Source organism: Molossus molossus, unplaced genomic scaffold (genome assembly GCF_014108415.1).
Source record: "Molossus molossus isolate mMolMol1 unplaced genomic scaffold, mMolMol1.p scaffold_m16_p_1, whole genome shotgun sequence".
In the NCBI taxonomy this organism is placed as follows: domain Eukaryota; kingdom Metazoa; phylum Chordata; class Mammalia; order Chiroptera; family Molossidae; genus Molossus; species Molossus molossus.
The window spans coordinates 82,854,447-82,866,937 of record NW_023425344.1 but is presented as its reverse complement, the minus strand read 5'-3'; the positions used below and the strand labels follow the sequence as shown (position 1 = coordinate 82,866,937).

The window sequence follows — 12,491 nt, the reverse complement described above, 5'->3', positions numbered from 1 at the left end:
AGTGTACACAAGCACCTCAATGTCTCAAAGTTCTTTTCGGAAGTGTATTAATTAAGCATGTAGCTGCACACACATGACAAACATGTACATTGCAAGTGCCACAGTGTGCAGCATGCTTTCCGGGGAAGCCTTGTCAGGTGTCTCACAATCCTCATTGATACTATTCAATTCCAATGTATGAAGTTTTAAAATTTGTTTCTTATCTTAAAGTAACAGTATAGATGAAATTTAATAATGTATAGATTATTTGAGGGAAGAGAGTCAGGAAGAATGTCACTGAAGATTAGAGAAGAGGCTTACAGACAGAAGTCTGAGCTTATGATGTGCAGAGAAACGGCAGTTTAGAAATAAATCTGCTTACAGGTTGCAATGCCAGTCAATCAGTTTCCTAACTGATAAGATGGGCATGCTTTTCTGTCAGTTCTCTTTTATCTACATATCTGTAAATCCTGGGATTATTTTTCAAATGTAAACTCTCTAACTCTCATCAAACTAATATGTGCCGAGGATAAAGATCATCAAACATAACTAGAAATGGGAATTGACACAGGCATTATTTGTTTCTCATAAATTATAAAAATTATCTGAATAATTGTTCAGTTTCCGTCCACTCCGTCATTCTAATGGCTAACTGTGAACTGAGTGGTCTTCCTAACAAACCCTTTAGGGCACAGGATACACTCTAGCAAAAGTTTGACATTTTTTCAATTAAAAAAAAAATGTATTGCAGAAACTGTAGTAGTTTGGGTTTGATCTTGCTGATACCCTACCTGGGAATCTGTCCAGTGGGCAAGGAGACCCCAGCAAAAAGGACTCCTTGCAGGCAAAGCTGAAGTGTGTGTGATGATAGAAGAAATGAATAGGAAACAGACTTCCCATGTCAGGGAGCTAGGCAGTAAGCACCCTGCAGGCCCCTCTGAGGAACCCGAGTGTGCCAAGAGAGAGCGAGTCTTTGCCTGCCTGCCCCACAGAGGGCATCCGAAGGCTAGGCAGTGTCAGCTACCCACAAAGAAACACGCAAAGTCCTGCAGCCTTGTTTAGGTGAATATGGAGCCCGAAGCTTCGTTCATTCTTCCTTAGACCTATCCAGCCTCCTAGTATCTGATGCTTTAAAGAAAGGGATGAGGTCGGGGGACATGTTCAGAGTGAGACTCTTTGCTCCCAAAGCCCAGTGTTGGAGCCGGAGGTTAAGCCTGTGCTGGGGGGAGAAGAGTACTGAGCCAGGCTTGACTGGAGATGCCGTTAAACCCACTGCCCATCCAGTGGCTATCAGTTTCCAAGACAGGAATGAAATTGTTCTACTAACCAGACGATGCCGTAAACATTATGGAATCTAGTCAAGAAGACACCATAGGGAGAGTGGGGTGGAAGAGCCTATCACAGTATATTGAGGGGCAATTGTAAGAAAAAAATCCTTTCATTTTTACATGCTGAGGTATATTTTTTCCAATAAAGCCAATAAAGTGATTTATAGTTATATATAAGAACTTCATGTAATTTATGACAGGGTTCAGAATCATTCAATGTTTTATTATATAGTGACAGTGGTCATCATAAAAGAAACCTGTCACTGTATTTATTCTTTTTTTTTAATCCTCACCTGAGGACATTTTTCCATTTATCTTCAGAGAGAGTGGAAAGGAGGGAGGGAGAGAGAGAGAAAGAGAGAAACATCAATGTGAGAGGGACACATCGACTGGTTGCCTCCCACAGGACCCTGACCAGGGCTGGGGATGAACCACAACCGAGGTATGTACTCTTGACCAGAATCAAACCCAAGACTCTTTGGTCAGTGGGCTGACACTCCAACCACTGAGCCAAACTAGACAGGGCTGTATTTATTCTTTTTTGTTCAACAAATATTACTGAACATATCCTATATGTGCTGGGCACTGTTGTAGCCAACAGCATTATACTACTGAACAAAAGAGACAAATAGTCTTGTCCTCTTGGACCTGATATTTTAGTGGGGAGAGAAATGACAAACATAATAAGGAATAAATTGTATGGTATAGTAAGGAGATGTTAAGTGCTAAGGGAAAAATGAAGAAATAACAGGGCAGGTAACAGGGATCAAGAGTACCAGGGAGAGGCTGCAGGCTGCAGTACTGAATACTATAATCAGAGTAAGTCTCGTTGAGATAGTGCAATCTGAACAAAGTCTTACAGCCAAGTTATAAAAAAAATCCAATTCACCAAAATGATCTTACTTAATGTACTGATTTTATATTATTGAATACACTGTACCATGTCTTCAGCCCTAAAGTCAAGCATGGAAGGAGAAACATACTACCAAGATATAGAAGACAACTATATTAGTGTCAACTAAATTGTGAAATTTTTATTTTTTTATTTTATTGAATTTATTGGGGTGACATTGGTAAATAAAATTATATGTTTCAGGGGTATAATTCTATCATACATAATTTTCATATTGTATTGTGTTCATAACCCCAAGTCAAGTTTCCTTCTGTCACCATTTATCTCCCCATTACCCTCTCCAACCCACCCCCTTTTCTTCTGGTAATCACACTTGTTGTCTGTGTCTATGAGGATTTTTATTTTTTTATTTTTGCTTAATACCTTCATCTTTTCACCAAGACCCCTTACCCACTCCCTTTTGAGAGCTGTTAGCCTGTTCACTGTATGAGTCTGTTTCTATTTTGTTAGTTTACTTTGTTCACCAGATTCCACATACAAGTGAAATCACATGGTACTTGTCATTCTCTGACTTATTTCACTTAGCATAATATTCTTCTGGTCCATCCATGCTGTCCATAATGTAAGACTTCCTTCTTTTTTATGGTTGAGTAATATTCCATTATGTAATTGTTTTATCTCCAAGGGCATCTAAAGTATTGACGTGAAACAAACCAATAACATACCTAACATTTTACAGAAAAAAACTCTATACTAGGAATCCTTGCAACACAGGATTTTGGCAATTGTGCACGGCAGTGTATTCCCGGAATCTGGTCCTTATCAAAATTGTTTTGTTCCCTACCACGGTCTCAAAAGGCATGTAATCAGTGATTCTGAAAAGTTCTGTATAACCTTGAGCAGATCCATCTTTATACCAATCTAGTCCTAATCTGCTACAGTTACCATGGCAACCTAGTCATTTTTCTTCTTCCTATTTTGGAACAATTGGTGATTATTGTGTTTCAATTAACTTTGTAGGGTGTTATAAAGTTATTCCTGAGGGTAAAATAAATATTCTACTTAAAGATGGAGATGCCATTAAACCCATTACCCATCAACTGACTATCAATTTAAGATACTTCAATATGTACCAGTCCTAAGGAAAACTGCCAACAAAGCATTAGGAAAATAAAAAACACCAACTACACAGACATTCTAGAGAGACTTCATATGACCACATCTTCATCAGAAACACATTCTTCCAATATATGAAGATTCCTCTCATCTTTATCTCCTGTGTTCTATTAAAACATCTGATCTAAAAAACTTTAGATCATTCAAAATTATTGTGTATATTTTAAATGGAATCAAAAGAGAAATAGAAAACCAATCATTTTTCTTTTGCACAATTTATGGAATCCAGAAGTATTACTAAATATGGTCTCTATCTTTACAGATTTCTAATTATTTAATTGGCAAGATAAGATACATACATATGAGAATGGCTATTCAGATCAGGAAAGCTGGTTTCCAGTTCTTGATATAAATTTCTGAGCAAGTCACAACCTCCACAAATCATCATCATCATCATCATAATAATAAAAAAACTGATCTCTAATGTCACATGAACAAGAATACACACATCAAAGGTCATTATTTCGACAATGCTCCAGTTTTCTAACATTGGCTATAATAAATATGTACTAGAGTGTTACTGAAATGCCATCCAAGGTCTACTTTGGGTCTGAGAGGTATACTTTTCACCTAATTTACATATAGGTAAATAGAAGCTGAAAGAGTCAAGTAGCTTGGCACAGGCAAAGGTAGATATGAAGTGCAAGCCTGTGTAACTTCTAAGCCCAAGAGTGAATACAGAGGGGCTGGTCAGTTCAGGGCAGAGACACACATTTGCACTCTTCATCAATACTGTCCCGGGAAGGGACACTCTGGATTGGTGGTATGAGTACAGTCATTAAGCAAGAAGATTCTTCTGTGTAAAATGGATGACTAAGAAGTTGTCCCCACTGAGGTCTAGATAATAAAATATTATTAAAGCTCTAGCCCTGGCTAGTTTGGCTCAGCAGTTAGAGCATCAGCCCGTGTACCAAAGAGTTGAGGGTTCAATTCAGTAAAGGGTATGTACCTTGATTGCAGTTCGGTCCCTGGCCCTGGTCGGGGACGGCAGGAGGCAACCAATCGATGTGTCTCATCGATGTCTGTCTGTCTGTCTGTCTCTCCCCACCACTCCGTCTGAAAATAAAATGGAAAACTATCCTTAGGTGAGGATTTAAGGGAAAAAACCTCTTTGCCTCCAAGAAACACTGAGTACCCTTAATGCAAGTACTTTCAACAATGGACATAACATCATATTTTGATCACTGAAAATGTGAGTTTCTGATTGTAAATTGATAAATGTATAAATCTGTTTAAACATCAACCTCCTATGCATTTAATTAAAACCACTTTCTGAAGGAAAAATCAAATTGGGTTTCTGATTTTTCAAATTAAGGAGCATATCCTGGGGTGGTATCTGCCCCAGAGTGATATCTTTTTGACATTACTATTAAGTCCCTATTTTATTAATACCTAATTTATTAATTTTTTAATTACAAATGTCCCTCCTTTTTCGCCCTTGACACCTTCCTCCCTACTCCCCATCCCCACCCCACCAGGCCGCTTTCACAGTGAGCTTGTCTGTGTCTATTGGTCATGCACATATACGTATAAGTTCTTTGGTTTATCTTTTCCTGCCCACCCCAACCCCTCCCCTCTGAGGTTTGTCCGTCTGTTCCCTACTTTCATGTTTCTGAGTCTGTTTTGTTCATCAGCTTATTTTGCTCATTATATTATCAAAGAAGTGAGATCGTGTGTTATTTGTCCTTCTCTGATTGGCTTATTTTGCTTAGTATAATTCTCTCCAGGTCCCTTCACGTCCTCTCAAAGGGGATATCAACTCTCTTTATAAGTGCATTGCTAATAAACTAGAGGCGCATGAACACAAGCACACACCCGCACCACTGAAACACAGTCACACCATAAGTGACCTATGAAACACTGGTTTTCTTAGATAATAATACGTATTTTTAAACAGGGCCAGCGTGAAGGAGAATAAGTATGAAAAACTGGGTTAAAAACAAATTTAAAACTTTCTTTAATGAAAAGCCACAAAGCATTTAATATGATGATTCCCAGAAGAAATTTTATTTATATTAAACTATCCTGTGTAACTCTTCACTTCCACAAGAGGAAAGTGTGCTCACAGGGTGTACAGGGGGACTGTTCCCCTAAAGTAGCACTGCACTGATGTGTGTCTTCACAGGGCAAGCCAGGAAAGACAAGGACAAAAATAAGAGATTTATTTTTTAAAAAAGGATTGTAAACACACTAAAACTAAGCACTGAGCAAAAAAATATACTTCCACATATGTCTGCATTACAAATATCATTTGAATTCAAAGTAAGACCCAATTACCTGCAAAATAATTTCCATATAACCACTGCATTATTCAGATGCCACAAATTTACATGTTACACTAAATGGTGTATTTAAAATGAATGTGGCCAATGGTTTGCCCAACACACATAGCTATACATCTGTTATCATGACTTTAACTGTATCTGTTAAACGATGAATTACTTTCTTTTGTTTGAAATAGCTTCAAATGAATAGATCAGGGAATGATCCAAGTTTATGGCATTTTTCATAGAATAATAATATAATTTTCTAGAGAAAATAATCAAATAGGAAATATCAATTTTCTGCTTAAATTGATCATATAAACTTTCTGATGTCAAATAATTACTGTTACACTTCAATTGTATTTGAATGTGGTATATACAATATAAATCTGAAACAATGCGCACTCAAAATGTCACCAGTCCCCTAAAAGTAGCTTTCCCTTGTTTCCTTCTTTTCCCTGTTTCAGTGGGCATAAGAACTCTGATTTTTATTTCCATCTTATAAATATGGTACCATAACATAAAACCACTAGTTAAAATAAGCACTGAATTAGGATGAAAAAAAAAAAAAAAGAACCCCTCTGATTAACTCTTAAAGGTTACAGAACAGTGGTAACCAGAAGTACCAACATTTCCTTGAAAGGGCTTTGTTAAAATTCAAAACAGTATTTCCTTTGCACTTTCCTCCCCCTCACCTGTTTCAAAGAACTACAGTGAAATAAACACAGTTGAACATTCACTGGTTTTAATCTTTGACTTTAAAAATATTAGTTTTTACTCTCCTTGTCCTCTTCCATCTGCCCCAGAGGCTCTGACCAAACCCCAAGTCCACCAACACACTCTCACAGTCACAGTGTGGAAATGTTTACACTGCCTTCTAAACCCACGGCCAGCAATAAAGATCATAAAATACTCTGCAGCTAAATTAATTTTATTTGAGAAGAGAACAAAGGGTAGAAGAAAATGGTGGTTAGTGTCCTAATGGGGAAATTGCTTTCATCACGTATGAAGAAAACAGAACTCTGAATTGTCAGACATTTCTATTTGAAAGTATTGACTTACAGTTAAAATATTACTTGGGCCACTCATTTATGACATTTCATAAAAATTCAACACCACTCTGGTGGAAGAGGTTTTGGGTTAGAATCCCAGAACTGAATAGGCATTCTGACCTCTCTCAGTTTCCTACAATTCAAGGCAAACTCTTTCCCATGTTTAACTGTTCTCTGTGTGGTAACATGCAGCATAAAGAGATGGTGAGATTACTGGGGACACACACACACACACAGACCCCCCCCCCACCCCCGGCTGATCTCATCTTAACTGCAGCTAATGCTTTGAGATGACATTTAAAATTACATTATTGAAGCAATGCTGGGAAAATGTATTTCTTTATGTTTCTCTATTTGAAACACTTTAGAAACTCTAAATCTTTCCCCAGAACCCACTCTGGCATTTCCAACTCTGGAAGACTGCCACAGAGCTACCAGTCTTATAAAGATTTAAAGTACCCCCAGCTAATTTAAAATGAGAACGTGCTGAATACACGTTTAGGCTTTGGGTAATAAATATAAGTCAAATGTCACAAAGTTTTAAAAGCCCTTTCACTAATTTTCTTGAACATATATTTCATGCTCTGGCAATTGATCATGAGATGTTACTGTAGAGAAGCATTGAAATTATCTATTCTTTTCTGTTTTAATGCCGTTTAGTTGAAGACAATTAGATTTTACAAAAAAGGTTTTATGGTGCCTTGGCTGGTTTGGCTCAATGATTAAAGTGTCAAGCCAGAGACAAAAGGGTCAGGGGTTCGATTTCTGGTCAAGGGCATATACCTGGGTTGCAGGTCCCCAACCCCAGTCCAGGTCATGCGGGAGACAACCAATTGATGTTTCTGTTTCTTTCTCTCTCTCCCTCCCCCTTCCTCCTTCCCTCCCTCCCCTTCCTCCTTCCCTCCCTCCCCCTCCCTCTCTTGTACTCTATCTAAAAATCAGTGGAAAAATATCCTCAGGTGAGGTTTAATAACAACAACAAAAACAGGCCTCATGCATTTTTTTTGTAAGAATAAGCTTGATACCATTACTACTATACATGGCAAACATTCATGATATACTTTCTGGCACATATTTTTCAAATCTGTAGTTCAGCTCATTGTTTCTTAAGCCTCTGAGCTGAGTGCTGTGCTAGGTGCCATGAAAAACACAAGGATGATTGGTTATAGTGCTTTCAGGGAGCTTATACCTCAATTTAGAGGTAGATCATGCAGATATTAGAAGATCAATGCCATAGGGCTCATACAAGCATAGAACCGTGAAGACATACATCAAAATGGAGATGATCTTGGTAGAGGAACTTAAAAATATTTAGGATTTCTTGACTTGCAGTGGAAGAAGAGAAAATGAGGTAAAGGGAAATGCTTAAGGAAATTTATAGAGATAAACCACAGAACTTATATGCATGTATGCATGAACAGTGGACATGGACAACAAACTGGGGAAAGGGCAGGGAGGGAGGGGGGAATCAGTGGGGGGAAAAGGAGAAACATCTGTAACAAAAATTAATTAATAAAAAAATATTAACACTTACTATAAAAAAAAAGAAAGATAAAAGACTTAAAACACAGAGATTTAAAAATAACAAGAAATCCATTTGGTCAAACATGGGTATATGTGAAACCTTAGAGCAAGAAGGGTACAGATAGGATAGTACTTAGGTGCCATTCTGACTAAGGCTGTTTGTGAATGCCACGGCAAGCTTTGAAGCATAATCCCTCAACTTGATTAAAACTGGCTAAAAACGTTCAGTATACTTCTTTTAGATTTTATTTCTTCTGAATATATTTGGAAAACTGAGAATCTTCCTAAGTTCTACCATGTGACCTTACAATAACCAATAAGTAAACTGTCAAATGTCAGTATGCCTATAGACATTCGGCTCCAGTCCTAAACACTGTCACTGTAGACTGTTTCATACCGCAGCTGTACATTTGCACATCAGAAGAAGGGCTAAGGAGTGGAGTCAAGATTTAAAGTCAGGACTTGATGTCGTTTTAAAAAAAAAAGATGAACAGATGTATTTGTAAAATAAAACATCTATGGTGTCTTTTGGCGGTGGTGTGTGGGGGGGAAGGCAGGGATAAAGAATAAATACATTTTTTTTGGTATAATAATGGAAAATTAGAAAATTAAGATTCGTAACATTAATTTGATTTTTAATGTATTTAGGTTGAAAACAATAGCACTAGGAAATACAGACAGCCTTCGCAATATCAGTTTCTAAAATTGTGGGAATCCTAACTTTGATTTAATATACACAAATGAGTAATTTTACTCTAGTTTAAAATATCAATGTGCAAACTAAACTCAAAGCAGAAGGAAAGAAATGATAAACATTAGAGCAGAAACAAATGAAATACAGAACCAGAAAACAATAGAAAAGATTAACAGACCTAAGAGTTGGTATATTGAAAAGATAAACAAAATTGACAAACCTTTAGCTAGATTGATGAAGAAGAGAAAGTACTCAAAATTATAAATGAAAGAGGAGACATTGCCACTGATACCACAGATGTATAAAGGAGCATAAGAGAATACTCTGGACAACTATAAATGAAAAAACTGAACACCACAGAAGAAATGGATAACTTTTTAGAAACATACAAACTACCAAAACTGAATCATGAAGAAAGAGAAAAAGTGAACAGACCAACAATGAGTAAGGAGATTGAATCAGTAATAAAAATCTTCCCAACAAAGAAAGGCCCAGATGACTTCACTGGTGTATTTTACTAAACATTTAAAGAATTAACACCAACCATTCTCAAACTCTTCCAGAAAACTGAAGAGGAGGGAACATTCCCAAACTCATTTTATGAGGTCAGCATTACCCTGATATCAAAGCCAGATAAGGATACTACAAGAAAACTATAGGTCACTATCTGTAATGAATATAGATGAAAACACTCTCAATAGAGTATTAGCAAACTGAATCCAACAGCACATTAAAAGGATCATACAACAAACTTAAGTGGGAGTCACCCCTGGGATGCAGGAAAGGTTCAACAAACTCAAATCAATAAATGAAATAGATAAAATAATAGAATGAAAGATAAAAATTATATGATCATCTCAACAGATGCAGAAAAAGCATTTGACAACATCCATTCATGAGTTTAAAAAAAAGAAAAAAGCAAGCCCTGGACTGTAGAGCATCAGCCCATGAACTGAAGAGTCGCTGCTTTGATTCCGGTCAAGGGCACAAGGGCAGGTACCTCAGTTATGATTCCTCCCCTTGCGGAAGGCAGCCAGCCAATGTGTCCCTTTTACGTGGATGCTTCTTTCTCCCTCCCTCCTACTCTATCTGAAGATAAACAGAAAATATCCTCGGGTGAGGATTAGAAAACAAACAAACATGTTCATAGATTGGAAGAATCAATGTTGTTAAAATACCCACACTACCCAAAGCCATCTGTAGATTCAATGCAATTTCTATTAAGATTCTGATGTCATTTTTTACAGAATTAAAAAAAAAAATCTAAAATTTGTATGGAAACTCAAAAGACCCTGAATAGCAAAAGAAATCCTGACAAAAAAAATAACAAATCAGGAGGCATCACACTTCCTGATTTCAAGCAATATATCAAGTCATCAAAATGGTATGGTACTGGCACAAGAGCAGACACACAGACCAATGAAACAAAATAAAAAACCCAGAAATAAAGATGTGTGTGTGTACATATACACACATATATACATACACACACACACACACACACACACACACACACACATGCAACCAATATTTGACAAGGAAGCCAAGAATACTCAATAGAGAAAAGACATTTTCTTCAATAAACTGTACTGGGAAAATTGGATATTTACATGCAAAAAAAAAAAAAAGAAAGAAAGAAAGTAGACACCTTACACCATTCAAAAAAATTAACTTAAAATAGATTTCTATTTCTAGTCCTCAGCAGAATTCCCAATTTAAGTTTGTAATTGTCTCCCAGTCATCTGTATATTCAAAACTGAATTCATTATCTTCCATTCCAAATTGGTCCTCTCTTGTCTATTCCCTATCAGAATGGTAATATCATCTACTTAACAAGAATCGTTGGCTATTGAATTCTTTCTTCTCTACCTTCTTATTGTCTCTGGAATCCATAAATTATCTACATCTTTTCTCCCCATAGCATAGCTCTTGCTGTCACCAACTCATTCCTGGATTACTACAACAGTCCATTAAGTGGACCTCTTGCCCCTAGTCTTGTTCATCTTCTAACTCTTCTCTATACTAAGGTCCAGTGCTGAACACCATTAATTTTATACATATTTCCTAACCTTCAACAGATCCTTTTAGCCTTCCATATCCTGTAATACGAACCTAAGCCCTTCTCTCTAACCTTTTACCTCATGTCCATTTGCCCCAGCTTCACACTGATATTTATAGTACATAGTTCCTTTAACATACCACGCACATTCTCTCTTACCCCAGTGCCTTTGCACATGAGGTACCCCTCACTGTAATAAATCTTACCTATTTCTCTCCTCTTTACCCTTCGCACTTTGGACAAATTAATTCTTATTCTATTCAGGTTCTATTTATTTTTATTTTTATTTTTTTTAAATCTTCACCCAAGGATATTTTCCCATTTATTTCCAGATAGAGTGGGAGGGAGAGAGAGAGAGAAACATTGATGTAAGAGAGACATTGATTGGTTGGTTGCCTTCCACACGACCCTGACCAGGGAAGGGACCGAACCGCAACTGAGGTACGTGCCCTTGACCGCAATCAAACCCAAGACTCTTTGTTCTGCGGGCTGACACTCTAACTGCTGAGCCACACTGGCCAGGGCCTATTCAGGTTTTAGTATAGACAATACTGCCCCAAGAAAATCTTGAAGAAGTCACTGAAGATGGTGTTGGAAGCTCTCCTGGATGTCTCAAGAACACCTTCTCTTTCTCCTCACCGTAACATCTACATTAGGCTGCACCTGCCCATTTCCTAATCTGCATCCTGCACTAGGCTTGAACTGCTTGCAGAGGGAGAGCTGTGTCTATTGGCTTCATAGTCATAGCCAGAGTGACTCACTCAGGACCTGGCAGAAAGTATGTGTTGAATGAGTGAATGACTGTGTATACATATTCTCTCTGCTACTGGTTTATAGGAATCTTACAATCCACATTTAGCCATATGCCTTCTAAGACAGAAATTTATTTTAGTGATTAACTGAACTGAAAACTAAAACATACAAAAGTTTTATAACGAGCAAAAGTACATACTATCTGGGATAGACAGCACATTGGAAAAAATAACTACTTAGAAAAAAAAATAACATTTAGTCATTGAATTAGCAATTGAGGTCAAACAAATTTAAAGTTTCTTCCCATACACATTTATTTTCAACCCAGGTTCCAATACACAAAAAATAAATCCTCAAAAAAACTACTTTGACTACAATGTTGTAAATTATTGTTTCTTTTTAAAGCATTTTGGATGAAAGTACAAAGATCTTTCACAGGAATATGGAGCCCTAAATGCCCTTAGTCACTTGTTATCACGAACAAAGTTTGTCCTTGACTCTGATTTCTGAACTACCTACAGGCAAATTCCATGTCTTATCTACCTTTCCTCTCCAACGTAATGCCTAGCACAGATATGCAGCAAGTATTCAAGACTTTTGTGTTGACTGAATAAAAATAGAATAGGTATGATGATTCTTGATAGACTCTACTGTAGACAAATAAACCTGAAATATCAGTAAAATACCTATAACTAAGTATTTTATGTCCACCACCGGGGGAAATTTTTAGCATTGGTGTTACCAGATGATGAGAAATAATCTCTTGAGTTTTCTGTTTCTGCATAAAATTGTTATTTCAATGTTGGCTA

The 12,491-nt window shown here is 37.0% G+C and overlaps 1 protein-coding gene across 3 annotated transcripts in view; it reads right to left on the bottom strand.

Moving 5' to 3' along the window:
- The window catches only part of TET2 (tet methylcytosine dioxygenase 2), a 127,307-nt gene that overhangs the window by 59,775 nt on the left and 55,041 nt on the right, over positions 1 to 12,491 (bottom strand). The window contains exon 1 of one of the 3 annotated variants that reach the window (XM_036253234.1): positions 4,286 to 4,328. The exons of the other annotated variants lie outside the window; for them this stretch is intronic. The gene's annotated coding sequence lies outside the window, so the exon portion shown is untranslated. Of the gene's footprint in view, positions 1 to 4,285; positions 4,329 to 12,491 lie in introns of those variants that run through there. 3 annotated transcript variants of the gene reach the window in all.